The 17,899-nt window shown below is 40.7% G+C and overlaps 1 long non-coding RNA gene across 1 annotated transcript in view; it reads right to left on the bottom strand.

The window, feature by feature from the left end:
* The window catches only part of LOC125484183, a 58,269-nt gene extending 41,242 nt beyond the window's left edge, over nucleotides 1-17,027 (bottom strand). Inside the window, exon 1 of the long non-coding RNA XR_007263021.1 lies at nucleotides 16,847-17,027. This is a non-coding gene — a long non-coding RNA (uncharacterized LOC125484183). The remainder of the gene's footprint in view (nucleotides 1-16,846) is intronic.
* Between the last annotated feature and the right edge of the window lie 872 nt (nucleotides 17,028-17,899).

Here is a 17,899-nt window from a genome sequence, read left to right as displayed (position 1 = left end):
TCCTTCAGCCTCCTCTGCTCTAAGAAAAACAAACCCAACCCATTCAGTCTCTCCTCATAACAGACTTTTCATGCCAGACAACATCCTGGTGAATCTCCTCTGCACTCTTTCTGGTGAAATCATGTCCTTCTCCTTCTGGTAGTGTTGTGACCAGAACTGCATACAGTATTCCATCCCCACAGAAGTTGCAACAAGATGTCCTTGTTCCGATGTTCTATGCCCCAGCTAATGAAGGCAAACCTTCCGTATGTTGGCTTCACCATCCTGTCTACCTGTGCTGACACCCTCAGGGATCTATGGACTTGTACACCAAGGTCCCTTTGTTCCTCAGTGCTCCCTAGTGGACCTACTGTTCATTGTGTATATCCTTCCCTTATTAGATCTCCCAAAAATGCATTAACTCACACTTATCGGGATTAAATTCCATCTACTGTTGGTCTGCCCAATTTACCAGCTGATCAATATCAGATTGTAGCCTCAGTCCATCCTCCTTACTATTAACAACACCACCAATTTTCACATCATCTGAACATTTACTAATTATACTTCTACATTCACATTCAAGTTATTTACGTATGTAACAAACAGCAAGGGTCCCAACAACGAACACTTTGCTACACTATTAGTCACAGGCTTCTAATTACAAAAACACCCCTCCACAATCACCCTTTGCCTCCTATAAGCTAATTTTGGATCCAGTTTGCCAACTTGCCTTGGATCCCATCACTCTTACCTTTGGGACCACCCTTCGATGTGGACCTTGTCAAAAGCCTTACTGTCACCTTTTCAAAAAACTCCATTACATGAATTGTTTAACTAATATATCCTCTATGATTTTGACCTTGCTGCCCCTGGCCAAAAATTTCTTGCAGGTTGCCTTGCTACACTGGATGCCCAAGATTTAAGAATGCAGTACACTGCATAGGACAGCTTTAATTGGTCACAATTGTCTGCATTTTGAATGAACAGACATCCCTTCATAAACGGAATTTGCTTGATGGTGCAAGCATTCTTCAGCAAACAAATATAAGCGTCTGGAGATAGTCTGTAAGAGATACTAAGGGTTCAATTTTCGGCATTCTTCAGCCAGAGGAAGAGTGAAGGAGGTGAATGACACACAAAGCCTGATTTCTCTGTATAAAAGTTCTCCTTCCTAGAGGAGAAACTGGTAGAGCTATCCCAAAGACTGTCAGGATTGGCCAGTCAAACTCATGGAATTAAACAATGTCCCAGACACCAGCATTACCATCCCAGTTTATGTGCTATGCCAGATGCAAGACAAATCCAGAGATGGCACAGCATTATCCAGTTAGGAGAAAATTGCCCTGTGACATTCAACATTGATAATGGACTGCAACAAGTCCTGCATCATCAGGTCAAACATCAGAAAGGAAACCTCTTGCTGATTGTCAACTGCCCTCCCTCAGGTGATGACTCAATATTTGTCCAAGCTGAACACCAACTGGAAGAAGCACCGAGGGTGGTAAGAAAATTAATGTATTGCAGATGGGGGGGCTTCAATGACCATCAAGTGTGCTTAACAGCACCACTAGTGATTGAGCTTTTCAAATCCTGAAGAACATTGCTGCTGAACTGCATATTTGGCAGGTGGTGAGGAAAAACTAGAGGGGAAAACTGACTTTATCTTCTCTCCAATGAAAAGTGGAGGAGGGCATGCCTAAAAATTAGATGTCAACCTGCTAAAGCTACAAAACAGGACCACTTGAGTACCAAACAGTAAAAGCAGCAAATGATTGAAAGGGCTAAGTGATCCCACAATCAATAGATCAGATCTAAGATCTTCCAGAGTCCCCTGCATTTCAGAGACCAGTATTCAGCCAACTTGATTCACTCTACTTGATTTCAAGAGAGGGCTGAATGCACAGATTACTGGAAAGGCTATGGACCCAGAAAAAGTTCTGGCAACAATATTAATTTGTGCTCCACAACTAACCACACTTGTGGGGGTGGGATAACGGTGATGCGACATTTGCCCATTAGTAACCTTAGTTTGGATTTTGCAGGAGAATGTGGCTCCTGACCTCATTGCAGCCTTGGTCCAAACAGTGATAAAAGAGCTGGACTTCCAAGAAGGGAGTGACTACCCTTGATATCGAGGCAGCATTTGACGGGATGGTATCAAGGAGCCTTAACCAAACTGAACTCAGTGGGAATTAGAGAGAGGGAGGGAATCTCATTGTGGATGTTGGAAATCATTCATCTCAGTCACAGGAACATCACTACGGCAGTTCGACAGGATAGTGTCCTAAGCCAAACAATCACCAATTGCTTTATCAGTAAACTTTCCACAGTTGCAAGGTGAGAAGAGGCATGTTTGCTGATGATTGCATAATGTTCAGGACTGTGTAATTCCAGACATAACTGAAGCAGTGTTCAGAACAGGCTTGTTTTTGTTTAGACGTTTCATCACCATGCTAGGTAACATCAGTGAGGCCTCCGAAGAAGCGACGTTGTTCTACTTTGTTTGGAATTCACACTGTCCAGTCTGTAATGATGAGTAGTGTCATTGCCGGTTCTGTTCTGTATGGGTTTGTGTACGGGGTCCAATACTAATGTTTGTTGATTGCATTATGGGTTGAGAACCATGCCCCTAGGAATTCCCAAGCGTGTCTGTGTTGGCTTGGGCTACTACGGTTACATTGTCCCAGTTAAACGGATGGCCTTCATTGTCTGAGTGTACTGATATTAGGTAAAGCTCGTAGTGTCATTTTGCTGCTAGCTCATGTTTGTGTATTCTGATGGCTAGTTTCCTTCCTATCTGTCTGATGTAATGTTTGTGTAGGTCCTTGCATGGTATTTTGTAAACTATGTTGTAAATTACCCATACCCACGACATGCAGAATCAATGGACAGTATAAATTCCAAGCAGAGTAGAACAACATTGCTTCATCGGAGGCCTCACTGATGATGTTACGTAGCATGATGACAAAACTTCTGAACGAAAACAAGTCTGCTCGGCGAACAAGTCAATAACCTCAAGTCTCTGCAAAAACCATAAAGTGTTCAGAACATCCAGGCTTAAAAGCTGATAGCAACATTTGTGCCACATGAGTGCCCGGTATTGACCAACTCCATGAAGAGAGAATCTAACCATTATCCCTTGGCACTTAAAGATATTACCATTGCTGAATTCTCTCACTATCAAAATCTGGGGAGAAAACTGCACTGGACCTGCCATACTGCAACTGCAACAGCAGGTCAGAGGCTTGTAATCTACTGCAAGTAACCTGTTTCCTTTAATGTGTCCCCTCCATTTATGGGCACAAATCAGGAGAGTGATGAAATACTCTTAACTTGCCTGTTGAGCGCCCCAAAAAACACTGGAAGCTCAATATCAAGTACAAAACAGTCCACTTAACTGGCACCAATACAATATGCACTGCAGCAAGGTTATTTCAAAAACACCCTTCAAATCACAGAAGATCAAGAGCAGTAGATACATTAGTAGAATACATTAATAGAATATTAATATATTAATACAGTATATTCTACATCAGTAGAACACCATCACCTGAAAGTTTCCCTCTAAACTATACATTGTCCTGATTTTGACCTATACTGACATTCACTCACTATCACTGGGTCAAAATCTTGAAACTCCCTTTATAACAGCTCTGTGGGGGACATTTACAACCAAAGACTGCAGATACTCACATATGAGACTCACCTTCAGCTTATGAGGAATTATGGATGGGAAAAAATTGCTGGCCAGTGACACCCACATGCCACAAAAGAATGAAACAAAAATTATTGGATGTAAGCTCACACAAAGGCTAATTACACTATCTCACAAAAACAGACATGGAGATGAAACTAAAACTCTTAGAAAGGCACAAGTGTCACCACTGGTATTCTTCAGGCAACCCTAAAAATAGCTCCCACCCACGTACTAACAGTTGCAGATGAATGTCAACGCCCATATAAAAATGAGGCATCTGATACAAACGGACAGGTTCACTATCTGACAGATATATGGATTGTGTTGATGATAGCTGTTTGGCTGTTCACATCCATGTTGTACAGTGGATGATACACGGCGATATACAGGACATTGATGATGGCAACAAACACACTAAGAGGTCAGGGTCTTTCAGAGGTGACCGCAAAGGTTCAAACAGAGGACTTCAGAAATCGTCACAATCCTCTGTGAGAAAGTGGGTTTAGACAAAGGAGTGTCTGTAGGGACCTGAGTACGCAGAGCTCTACAGTGTGCTGGAGGAGGGTCAGTTTGATTTTTAACACCCAAATGGGCCCCAGTGCCAGTGCAGGATAGCCAGTGCCTGTTGCAGAAACATTCTTGAACATAGAAACATCTTCCATAACCTTCAGGGGTCTCTCACTCTTTTACTGTACAAGACATTGGAAGGCTACTTTTGGGGTACCACATACAGTTCTGGTTACCCTGCATAGGAAGGTTATTATTTAAACTGAAAAGAAAGCAGAAATGATTTGCATGAATGTTACCAAGACTGGAAGGTTTGAGTTATAAAGGAGAAGCTGGGATTTTTTTTCCCTGGAGCATATGAGGTTGAGGGATCACCTTATAAAAAGGTTTATAAAATCATAAGGGGCACAGATAAGATGAATATCGAAGGTCTTTTCCCTAAGGTAGGAGTTCAAAACTAGAGGGCATAGGTTTAAGGTGAGAGGGAAAGATTTAAAAAAGGACCTAATGGGCAACTTTTTCCACAGAGGGTTACGCGCATGTGGAATGAATTGCCGTGGGAAGTGGTGGAGGGAAGTACAATTACAGCATTTAAAAGACATCTGGACAGGTATATGAATAGGAAAGGCTTAGAGGGATATAGGCTAAACACAAGTAAATGGGACTAGTTTAGTTTGGAAAACCTGGTTGGCATGGACCAGTTTGCCCAAGGGGTCTGTTTCCAAGCTGTATGATTCCATGACTCTTTTTTAATCATAATCAAAGAGGAAAGTTTACAACATTGCCTGATTCCAGGACACTGACCAAACTAGGAACCCACTACTTTTCTTTCAAAAAGGGTATTGTAACATTTATTACAACGTGAAGTGTTCCAACTTCTTATTCATCTAACACAAGGCATCGGGATTAACGTCTAATTCTTAGACCTCTGCTTATATTTGTTGAATTCGAATTCACTTATGCATTAACTTTGTAGCTAACTAAATGGCCTTTCACAGGACTAGTTCATAGGAAGGGACACAATCAGTATGCAGGAGATTTCAGCAGACAGGCATGAAGGCTGACCAAGTATACTGTTGGAAATTTGGTTCAAAGTGGGAATTTGGTGCAAAGAGGGACAGAGGTGTGTTAACGAAGGTTTACTGTCAGAAGTAACCTTGCTAGATAGAAGCCAACCTGCAATGAGATTAGCAGCAGAGTGATATGACAATCAGTGTAACACAAATGCAGGGAAAGAAGCTGATTGGTGAATAATCCAGGTCTTTAAAGTATAAGTAAGATCCTCAGTTTGTGTTTAGATTAATAGTGTTTTTCTTTGTAGAGTCCGAGTCATACAGACCCTTCGGTCCAACTCGTCCATGCCAACCAAGTTTCCCCAAACTAAACACATCCCGTTTGCCTCCATTTGGCCCATATCTCTCTAAACCTTTCGTATTCACATACCTGTCCAAATGTCTTTTATGTGTTATAACTGTGCCTACATCTACCACTTCCTCTAGCAGTTCATTCCACATACGGACCACCCTCTGTGAAAAAAATGCCCCGCAGGTCCCTTTTAAATCTTTCTCCTCTCACCTTAAAAATATGCCCCCTAGTTTTGAACTTCCCTATCCTAGGGAAAAGGCCTTTGCTATTCACCTTATCTAAGCTCCTCATGATTTTATAAACCTCTGTAAGGTCATCTCTCAACCTCCTATGTTCCAGTGAAAGAAGTCCAAACCTATTCAGCCTCTCCTAATAACTCAAACCCTCCAATCCCAATAACATCCTTGTAAATCTTTTCTGCACTCTCTCCAATTTAATAATATCTTTCCTATAGCAGGGTGACCAGAACTATACACAGTATTCCAAAAGTGGCTTCACCAACATACAATGAGTGAACTATCACAACATTTTACTTGTTTCAGGACTGAAAATCCATATTATTAGTTTTAGTATTGTTGCAATACCCAGCATTATAAAACCATTTTGAAATAGACAGTACAAATTAATACTACAGATAGGGTCCCTTAAATGAGCCATACAGTGTTTCTTTCATTGATCTGGCAGGGCAAAAAGGATGACACTGATTTTGAAGGTAAGAGATTCAGTAACTAACTCTACAGCACTGGCAAGGAAATTATGTAAAATGTTGAATAATATAACAGAAATTGTACAGTAAAGATAAACTTACCTGACATACCTAAAATTAACAAAGAAAACCATCCTTTTGGATATTTTCCATACAAAAGATTTTGAAGGTGGCCCGCTTGTTTGTGAACTAAAGTATGCTACCTATAAAAAGATATTTTTCATCAGACTGACTAACAGAATTAGAAAACTGGCTTCTGGTCAAACTTTCATTTTGTTTGATCCAAACAGATTTCCAGCAAAACCCAAACAGAAATTTTGAAATTCTTGTGTAATAGAAGCACAAAATAAATTTTCAAATAAAAACCTATAAAATTCTAACAGGATCAGACAGTGTGAATGCAGGAAGGATGTTCCTAATGTACAGGGGCGTCCAAACCCATGAGTCACAGTCTAAGGATATGGAATAAACCATTTTGGATTGGAATAAAGAGAAAGTTCTTCACCCAGTGAGTGGTGAGCCTGTGGAATTCACTGCCACAGAAAGCAGTTTCTCCTATTTCTTAAGAACAGTTCATAAGTATAAAAACGGAGACCGGTGATTTTTTTTAAAGTATAAAAACAAAGTATCATTAGAGTGCAAAGAGCAGGGAATCTGGAGTAATTATTTTATAAATTGAATCAAATAAAATAATGCTAGGATGCATGATGTGTTGCTGCTGCAAAATTTGGCAGCTCATGGATACCAATATGATGCAGATCGAACACATCTGTGTGAACACATAGTGTTTGCTGATCAAGGAACTCTGGATCCAAGTGGAGAAGCTGGAATCAGAGCTGCAGACATTGTACTACAGCAAGTTACTTGGGCACTTTGCTCCAGATAGCAGTCACATACCTCTGTCTAGGTAATTCAAAATTAGTCGATGATCAGGGACAGGAGGGTGTGACTGCAGGCGACACAGGTATGAGAACCAGCAGATTGCAAATTGAGGAGCTAAGGCTCCTGCAATTGTCCAACAGTTACAAAGCTCTTGCAAGCTCTTGGACGAGAATAGGGGTTGCAGGAAGGATAAGCGAACTTACCATGGCGCCTTGGTGGCAGCCATTCAAGTGGGGATTCGAACCTGGGTCCCCAGAGCATCACCTGAATCTCTGGATTAACAGTCCAGTGATAATATCACACCATTGCCTCCCCGTTGGAGATCTAAACACAAATTGAAGATCTTACTTTTACTTTAAAGACTGGATTATCCAATCAGCTTAGTTCTGTGAACTTGCACCACACTGCTACTGGTCTCACTGCAGGCTAGCCTCGATCTGGCGAGGTTACTGCTTGCAGTAAGCCTTAGTTAAGGCACTTCCATCCCTCTTAGCACATATTCCTACTTTGAACCAAATTTCCACAGCATACTCAGTCAGCCTTCATTTCACTCCGCTGAAATCTCCTGCACGCTGATCATGTTCCTTGCTGACTGTGAACTAGTCTGTGAAAGTCTATTTTGTTCGTTAGTTAGCTAGCTAGCTATAAAGTTAAAGCACAAGTGCTACATATTAACCCACAAATGGACTGGAAAAATCATATTGGAAAAATTTGTCTAAATTAGACCAGAATGTTGTTGGCACCAGAGTTAGGACTGGAGGATAAAGGGATAGCAGATATGAATTGAACAGATATTTTGTGTTGATCTTTAGTAAACAGGGTACAAGTAGCATGCTGGAAGTAGCTGTAAAACAAAAGTTGAAGGGGAGGATGGAACTTCCAAAAATTTACTCAGTACTCCTTCCCTCGTAGTTGTAAATTTCTGAACTGCGAATTGACAAATTCCCAGGTCCTGATGGATTTCATCCTGGGGTCTTAAAAGCAGCTATTGAGATAGTTGATAAATTGATTTTAATTTTCCAAAACTCATTAGATTTGCAGAAGGGTGCTTTAGATTGGACAATAGCTTATCTAACTTAAGAGAGCCGGAAACTACAAGCCAGTTGGCTTAATATCTGTCAAAGCAGATATGTTATAAGCTATTATAAAAAACATTAAACAAGGACACTTGGATAAGTTAAATTAGGCAGAGTCAACATGGCTTTGTCAAAGGGAAATCACATTTAACTAATTTATTGGAGTTCTTTAGAAGTAACTTGTGCCGTAAAGAAAGAAGAATCAGTGAATATATGTACTGAGATTTCCAGAGGCGTGATAAGGAGCCACATCAAAGGTTATTGCGCAAAATAAAAGTTCATGAGTAGGGGGTAACATATTAGCATGGATAGAAGATTGGCTTGCTAACAGAGTAGGAATAAATGGGTCTGTTTTCAGACTGGCACAACATGGGAAAGTGAGAGAGTGAGAGGTTGCAGATCTTGGAGATGCAGAGGTCTGGGTGACCTAGTTCATGAATTGCAGAAGGTATGCAGGTACAGCATGAGGGGAACTGAATACAAGAATAGGGAGATTATGCTTCAGTTATCCAGGGTATTGGTCAGACTGCATCTGGAATACTGTATGCAGTACTAGTCACCATACTTGCAGAAGTATGTTACTGCATTGGAAGCTTTCATTAGCCTAATACCTGGAATGAGCAGATTGCTTTTGATGAAAGGCTAGGCCTGTACCCTCAGGAGTTTAGAAGAGTCAGAGGTGATTTCATTGAAACATAAAAGATCTTGAAGGGACTTGGCTTGGTGAATATGAAAGCATGTTTCCTCTTGCAGAGAATCTAGAATTGGTGGTCATTAGCTTAAATGAACAACTCTTGATTTTTAAAGAGATAACGGAAACATTTTTTCTCTGAGGGCTGAGTCTCTTTGGAATTCCCCTCCTCAAAAGGCAGTGGTTGCAAAACCTTAAAGTACTTTGAAGGCAGAGGTAGATAGGTTCTTGATTATCAAGAGGATTAAAGATTATAGGAAATATACAGGAATGTAGAGTTGGTTAAAATCAGATCAACCATGATCTTATTGAACAGTGGAGCAGGCTTGAAGGCTGGAAGGCCAACCCTTGTTCCTTATTCATATGTAAGGCAATAAAAACAGGGTTTTGGAGAAGGCATACTAGACTCGAAACATTAGCTCTGTTTCTCTCTCCACAGACACTGCCACACCCGTTGAGTTTCTTCAGCAACTTCCATGTTTGCTCCAAAGTAATAATCTTGTGTGAATTATTACCCGAGACACAGGTGAACTGCCATAAGACAAATGAAATCAGGGAGATATTTTTCTTACTTGTCATGGGATGTGGGCATTACTAGCTATGCCAGCATTCATTACTCATCACTAACTGACCAGAGACAATTAAGCATCAACCATACTGCTATGGGTCTTGAGTCACATGTAGGCCAGACCAGGTAACAATGGCATATTTCCTTCCCTAAAGCATAGTATTGAACCAGATTGGTTTTTACAACAATTGGCAGTGTTTACACAATCACCATTAGGGAAATTTTAATATCAGATTTATTTCAGCCATTCAAATCTCACTATCGTGATGGTGAGTTCAAACCAATGCCCCCATTAGCCTGGGATTTAGATTACTGATCTAGTGATGTTCCTGCTTTGCCACCACCTCCCCAGGACTTTGAGATGGCCCAAAGATTGGTGTGGGTGGAGTGCTTTTCACTTTGTGGCGCACAGACACCAGTACTGGGGGAAGAGCATGCTGTTCTGCTGAAAACTGAAAGAACTGCAGATGCTGTAAATCAGGAATGAAGACAGAAGTTACTGGAAAAGCTCAGCATGTCTGACAGCATCTGTGAAGAAAAATCAGATTTAACATTTCAGGTTTGGTGACCCTTCCTCAGAAGGGTCAAAAGGGGAAAAAATTGTGAAAAGGCAGAATTAATGTCTCTTTACTTGAATAGTGTTCAGGAAAAGAATTAACAGTGCGAATGCAGGTTAATTAGAAAGATCTTACAGCCATTACAGGGATATATTTACAAGGACATCAAAGATGGGAAGTAAATATTTAGGGAACTAGATATTGTTATTCCATCCCATACCAAGTACAACAGCAGCAAATAATCTTGAATTGCCATGCTTGGAGGTAAGAAATAAAACAAAAGGAAGAGGACACTGGTAGGATTAGTCTATGTCCCCTAACAGTAGTTACATACAGTGGAACAGAGAATAAATCCGCATGTAAAGCAGGCATATAAACCAGGTACTGCATTAATCATGAGTGGTTTTAATCTTCTTGGAGATTGGCAGAAGGTGTATTTGGGACAGTTTCCTACAATAACATGTGAATCTAACCAGGCATCAGGTTAATTTGGATCTGGTGATGTGAAATAAGTCATGTTTAATAAATTGTCAGAGTAAAAGATCCCCTTGAAACAGAGACTGTGCTAAAAACTTAAATATGGGTAATTGCAAAGAAACAAGGGCTGAAGCAGCCGGAGTAGACTGGGAGAGATAAGTTTAGTACCAAAGGTGGTTGAGGAACAACGGCAGACCCTTACAAAAATAGTTCATGCCTCACGGCAAAGCCATATTCCAGTGAGAAAGAAGAGTTCCAGGAAGGGGATAAGCCAACCATGGTTAACCAGGAAAGTTTAAGGATAGCATCAAATTGAAAGAAAAACAAACATTCAACGTGGCAAAGATCGGTGGTAATCCAGAGAACTGAGAATATTTGAAAAACCAACAAAAGACAACCAAAACAAAGCAGATTAGAAAATAAGCTTTGGGGGTTTATTTGAAAGTAATATCAAAATGGACACCAAGAGCTGCTTTAAATATAGAAAAAAGGAAGCAAGAGACCAAAGCTAACATAGGTCCCTTAGAGAACGAGGCAGGGGCAATAATGATGGGAACCAGGAAATGGCAGAAGAATTGAATAAATATTTTGCACCAATCTTCACATAAGAATTCACAAATATAGCATTTCAAAAGTACTAAATAGTTAAAGGGCAAAGGAGGAAAACAGATAAATACAATAACTATCACTACAGGAAAAAATGGAAGAGAAACTAAAGAGGCTACAGACTGAAATGTCCCCTGGATCTGATGGGGATGCATCCTAAGTATCCTTAGATTGTGGAAAACTGCCAGCACAACACCTTTATTTTAATAAGGGAAGGAGACAAAAAAACAGACAACAATAGACCAATTAGCTTAACGTCTGTCATTGGAAAAATGTTAGTCTACGATAAAGGATGTTATTGAACAGTTAGAACTACATAATTTAGTTGAGCAGAGTTAGCATGATTTCACAAAGGGGAAGTCATAGCAAACAAATTTATCAAGAAGGTAACAAGCAGGATAGATAAAGGGGAAGCAATGAATGTAATATATTTTGAATTTTCAGGAGCCATTAGACAGGGTACTACATGTAGTCTACTTGATATCATGATATATCATGTCTGTAGTGTTGGAAATATATTAGCATGGGTAGAGGATTGGATAACTAATAGAAGATAGAGTTGGAATAAGTGGCGGGGTCGGGGGAGGGGCGGCGGTGGCGGGGAGGAGGGAAGAGATTTTCAACCTGTAACTAGTGAAGTGCCACATGGATCAGTGCTGGGGCCACAATTACAGTATTCACGATATGTAGTGTCTTGAGGAAAGTGAATGTATTATAACCAAGTTGCAGATGACACAAAAATAGGTGGGAAAGCAAATGGTGAGGACAACACAAAAAGAGTCTGTGGTGGGATATGGACAGGTTAAGCAAGTGGGCAATAACCTGTCAGATGGAATAAAGTATGGGAAAATCTGAGGTTATATTCTTTGCCAGGAAAAAGGGGAGCTGAACATTATTTAAATAGGGATAGAGGCTGTAGAAAGCCACAGGACAGAGGGATTTCAAGTGCTTGTGCATAAATCACAAAAAACTACCAAGTTCAATGAGTAAGGCAAATGGAGTGTTCGCCTTTTTTCAAAGGAAATGGAGTATAAAAATAGGAAGGTCTTGCTAAAAGTCAGTCCATAACTGCAATACTGTGAACAGTGTTGGTCCTCTTATCTAAGGAAATATATACTGACACTGGAGGCAATCCAGAGTAAGCTCACGAGGCTGATCCCAGGTAAGCAGGGATTGTCTTATGAGGGCGATAAGAAACAGGAACAAGAGTAGGCCATTCGGCTCCTTGAACCTTCTCTGCCATACAATTGGATCATTGTTGATCTGACATTCCTCACATCCACATTCTTGACCTTTCCCCAAACGCTATTGATCTAGAATCTATCTCAGCACAAGGACTCTGCTCCCACAGCTTTCTATGGCAAGAAGTTCTAAAGGCACACACCCCTCAGAAGAAATTCCTCATCTTAAATTGGTGCTGCTTTATTCCAAGACTATGCCATCTGGTCCTAAATTCTCCCATGAGGGAAAACATCCTCTCAGCATTTACCTGCCAAGCCCCTTAAGAAACCTATATGTTTCGATGAGATGACCTCATACTTCTCAACTCCAATGAATAGAGCCCCAACCCTGTTTAATCTTTGCTCATGAGACAATCCCCCCATACCAAAGATCATCCTAGCGAACCTTCCCTGAATTGCCTTCGGTGCACTGATATCTTTTCTTAAATAAAAGGGACCAAAATTGCTCACAGTACTTCACATGTGATCTCACCTGCACTTGTAGAGTTGCAGTAAGACATTCCTACTCTATACTACAACCCACTTGAAATAAGGGACATCATTCCATTAGCCTTCCTGATTACCTGCCGCACCTGTGTGCTAGCTTTCTGTGTTTCACATATAAGTACCCCAAAGTGCAGGCAGATAGGACTGGTTCAGTTCAGGAAACTTGGTCAGCATGGTCGAATTGAGCTGAAGGGTCTGTTTAAGTATGACTCTTAAGTCCCTTTGTGTTGCAGCTTTCTGCAGTTTTTCTCCATTTATATATTTTATTTTTATTTTATCCCTTCCAAAATGAACAACTTTGAAGTTTTCCACATTATAATCCATTTGCTAAACTTTTACCCATTTACTTAACCTAACAACATCTCTCTGTAAACTGTTTGTATTCTTCACACAACCTGTCTTTCCACCTATTTTTGTGTTGCTGCAAATTTAGCTAAAGTCCATTGTCTTCCTTCCTCCAAGTCTTTAATAAACATTGTAAACAGTTGTGGTCCCAGCACTGATCCCTATGAGACTCCACTAGTCATGGATCATCAACCTGAAAAAGAATGTCTTATCTCCCACTGTTTTCTGCCCATGAGCTAATTCTCTATCCATGTCAATATGCTACCTCCAACACCATGGGCTTTTATCTTACGACTTGCCTTTTTTTGAGGTATCTTGTCCAACGCCTTCTGAAAGTCCAAATACAACACATTTACAGGTCCCTTTCTATCCACTTTGGTTGAGACTTCCTCAATAAACTCTAATGAAGTAGTCCGACAACTTCCCTTTCATGCAGCCATGTTGACTCTGCTTGATTAAGTTATGATTTTCCAAATGTTCTACTATTATTTGCTTAATAATTGTTTACAGTATTTTTCCGTCAATAGATGCTAGGCTAATTGATCTTTAGTTATCTGCTGTTTGCCTCCCTCCCTTTTTGAAGAGGTATGTCACATTAGCAGTTTTCCAATCCTCTGGTACTTTTCACAAATCCAATGATTTTTGGAAAAGTACAACCAATGCATCCACTATCTCTGTAGCTACCTCTTTTAGGATCCTAAGATGCAAGCCATCAGGGCCAGCGGACTTATCTGCCTTTAGCCCCTTTAGTTTGTTTAATACTGCTTCTTTAGTCATGGTACTTAATTTCTCTCCTGTATTCTTTAGTATTAATGGAATGTCCAAAGTATGTTCCACCACAAAGATTGGTACAAAATATGTTTAACTCCTCTGCCATTTCCTTGTTCCCCAAAACCATCTCCCCAGATTCATTTTCTAAGGGGCCCATATCCACTTTGACCTCTCTCTTCCTTTTTATATATTTAAAGAAGCTCTTTTGTCACTTTTAATATTCCTCTCTAGTTTGCCATTGCGGTTTATTATCTCTCTCTTTTACTATCTTTTTAGTCCTCCTTTGCTGGGTTCTGAATTTATTCCAGTCTATCACCGACTTTGGTTTCCTTAAATGTTTTTTCTTTCAACTTAATACTGTGCTTAACTTTCTAGGTTAGACACTTGGTTTATCCCACTCTTCGTATAATACGTTCCAGTGAGGAGGAAAGATTCTGAGTGATGATTTACCTCCTTAAAATGTCTGCTATTCCTTGCTTTGTGTCATTCCTGCAAGATTTTCACAGCTGTTTTCTCTGGATCATCTATTGCTTGATCTGTATGTTATTTCAACAGGTGAAGTTCAGGAGAGATCACTGAAAGCCTATTCCACTAGATTTCCATTATATAGCCTTAAAAATGTTGGATTATATCTTTAAGCAATGCAACCCTGACTTTCTAAGTCAAAAACACTACTTCCTTGATAGTAGAAGATACTGCTGCTGTCATGAGAGACATGATGGCTTTTGTTTTAACTCTAACAGACAATGCACTCGAGGCTCCCTGTTCATGTGGGCTGAACTTTTTATTTTTAAATTGTGGTGATCTTAGAAACTTTTGTTATCTTGAAAGAGGATCGCAGACAAATGAAATGAACTCTAACCTCTTGCTGGTCAACATTCTATTGACACAGATCTGTACAGTTATCTGTATTTTCAGAAATTGACGTTGTCCAGTGGTCTTCAATTGGTTTCAAAATATGTGCACTGAGATCTTGCAGATTTTGTTTGCAGATTGACACCATAGCTAACTAAGATGTGATTTTTGCCTCCAGCAGGGTATTTTCACCTGATGCTGAAATGCTATGCTTATGTTATCCCATTGGAAACTGGATGGGATATTGCAGTATTGAAGACAACAACAGACATTTATTACAACTAGCTATTCTATTGATCTAGTGGCACAAATTATTATGCGGGAAATACCCAGTTGATATTTGCATCAGACAAGTCAGATTCTCGACTGGAACCTGAGTGGATAGATTTTTTTTAAACCAAATTGATCTTTTACTGAAACACAAGTATGCAATGTGGCCATCTTTGTTGAAACAGTAAAAACTGTTACTAAACAACAATGAAGAAAAACCAGTGGAAAAATTCTATTACTTTGTAACACATTAAATGGTTTTTCAACACACAGTAACTTGGTACAGCTTACAGACATTGATGCCATTTCAAGAACATCCACTACAGCACTGCAGCGAGACTAAGCAGACTATTTTCAAGGGAGAGAAATTTTTGTTTGTTTTAATTTGATAGGCTTGAAGTGATCAAAGTTTCAACTCATCTGCTGAAAGTGTACACAACTCTTCCTTAATTATTATGCTCCTAATTTAGTTTCCTGCCAACACTGTACTATCCCTGGTGCAGCTATTTTTAAATTCCGAAAACATAACCACTTTTCCACTAACTGCATCCCAACACTTCAGTCTGAGACTAATAATAACCTGTTATTTAAGATAATTTCATTAAACTCCTTTTTGTTGGAATGCTGCTTAGCATGCTACTTCATTGAAAGATGAGTCAACCCTTTGGAGCTTGATATGTGCTTCTCTCTCAAATGACTTCTAGCTCAGAATTGATCAATCAGGCAAGTTATCTCCACAAGTCTTCTGGATAGTTCCCCAGGAACTCTGGTTAATTTTCTCCCACTTGTGCTTAAGGAATTGTAGTATTTCCCCCAAGAGCCAATTGTTAACAAACTCATACATCCAACATAGAACTCCAAGAACCCAAACCTGCAGAAACACCAAAACACTTATTATAAATGTGATTCATCACATTTATCTATAAGCTGTCACTTCCCATTAAGTTATATAGAGCAGCATGCTTCCTACAGCATGCCATGCTTTGTGATTCTTAGTGAGATGTATATGAGACTTCAATATCCTCAGGTCACATGCTATTTATAACAATTATATGATGAGTATATCTCTTGGTATACTAATTATGAGACATATGCATGTGGTATCTGAATAAAGGGGTTGGAGAGTAGTTAGGGCACCTGATTGAAAAAGTTGGTGGTGGTGAGGAGTAGGACAGCTGATCATGGGAAATTGATGAGGAATGGGTGGGTGTGTGTCATTAATGGTGGGGAGTGCAGCAGCTAATTTAGTGGGATGTAGGATGATAGTGCGGAACTGGCTGTGAGGGAGGTTGGTTGATAGTGGGGAGTGGCGGTGATGATTGAGATGGTGTACTGAGTGAAGACTGTGGGAAGGGGTGGTTAGTTTTGTCATGGGAGGTGTTTTTGGAGAGGTTCTTTGGAGTGGGTTGGGGAGCTGCATGCAACAAGGTCAAGGAGGCAGAATCTAAGTACAGTATTTAAATACGACAGGCATAGGTTTGTATTTGGGCAACTCTTTTGCGTCCTCTTGACTTCGTGGACGCTGTGAATCCAGTTCCCTGCGAACTCGCCGCCACCTGGTCCAATGTCCCTTTCTCTCTCCCCCACCCAGCATTAGTTACACTGACATAAATATTTCCCTTTTAACTTCCGGAATAAACCTTGCCACCTGTCGTAATGTGTTACTTCCTTGGAGTAGAGTCCCAACACATGTCAAACTCTTTTCACTTCATCAATGAGGAAGACAGTTTGGGACGTTCATTTCGGAAGGTTGTCGAGCTGTACCTGAACGTTTCGCGAGCGGTGGTAGTTCGTCACTTGACCGTACTGTCATTTCAGCTTCTTCACACTACCATCAGCTTCCAAGCAGTCGCCGAGTCAAAGGCAAAGGCCTCCGCCAGTACCGGAACACAGCTCAGATGGAGGGAGAGAGAGGGAGCCGTTCCCGCCACCCCCCTGACAGCGCGTGCTTCATCGCCCACGCGCGCCCAACGGCCGCACCGTATGCCCGCGCGGCAGAGCCCCCAGCGGTCAGCGCCGGCGCTTCCACTCTGATAAACGAGGCCAGTCTGGTGGTAGATGCTCGGAAACCCCCTCCTCATCACCACCCGCATCACTAATTCCAGCAACTAACTGCCTGCACCGCTCCACCTCCAGTTCCAGGCACTAATCATCCAGTCCTAACCAGAGATCCCCAACCCCAGCCATTGATCCGTCATCCCAGCTCCCGACCAAACTTATTCGAAGTAATTGATCCACAATTGCAGGCACTGATCATTAATCTCGATCACTGAAGCGCCCCCCAACCCAATTACTCTAACAAGGTGTAGAGCTGGATGCACACAGCAGGCCAAGCAGCATCAGAGGAGCAGGAAAGCTGACGTTTCGGGCGTAGACCCTTCTTCAGAATTTTTGAAGGATTTCTGAAGCAGGGTCTAGGCCCGAAATGTCAGCCTTTCTGCTCCTATGATGCTGCTTGGCCTGCTGTGTTCATCCAGCTCCACACCTTGTTATCTCAGATTCTCCAGCATCTGCAGTTCCTAGGATCTCTGAAACAATTACTCTTTTTTTCAAAAAGCAAAATACTGCACGTGTTTGAAATCTTAAATAAAATCAAGAAATATTGGAAACACAGTCATTTGATGAGCGAGAAATGCAACTCTAAATTAATCAGTAAGGGAAAAGGCAGAAAAAAGGAATTGAGGCATAACAAATCAGCCACGAACCTATCAAATACCGGAGTAGCCTCAATGGGCCGAAGGTCATACTTTGTTGTATGTCTTATGGTCTACCTTTCTTAAAAAAAATTCACACGCCTAAAGAGTTTGGCAAGATCTG

This window comes from Rhincodon typus, chromosome 10, assembly GCF_021869965.1.
Source record: "Rhincodon typus isolate 14 chromosome 10, sRhiTyp1.1, whole genome shotgun sequence".
Taxonomy (NCBI): Eukaryota; Metazoa; Chordata; class Chondrichthyes; order Orectolobiformes; family Rhincodontidae; genus Rhincodon; species Rhincodon typus.
The sequence above is the reverse complement of the archived record's forward strand: the minus strand, read 5'-3'. Positions and strand labels throughout refer to the sequence as shown.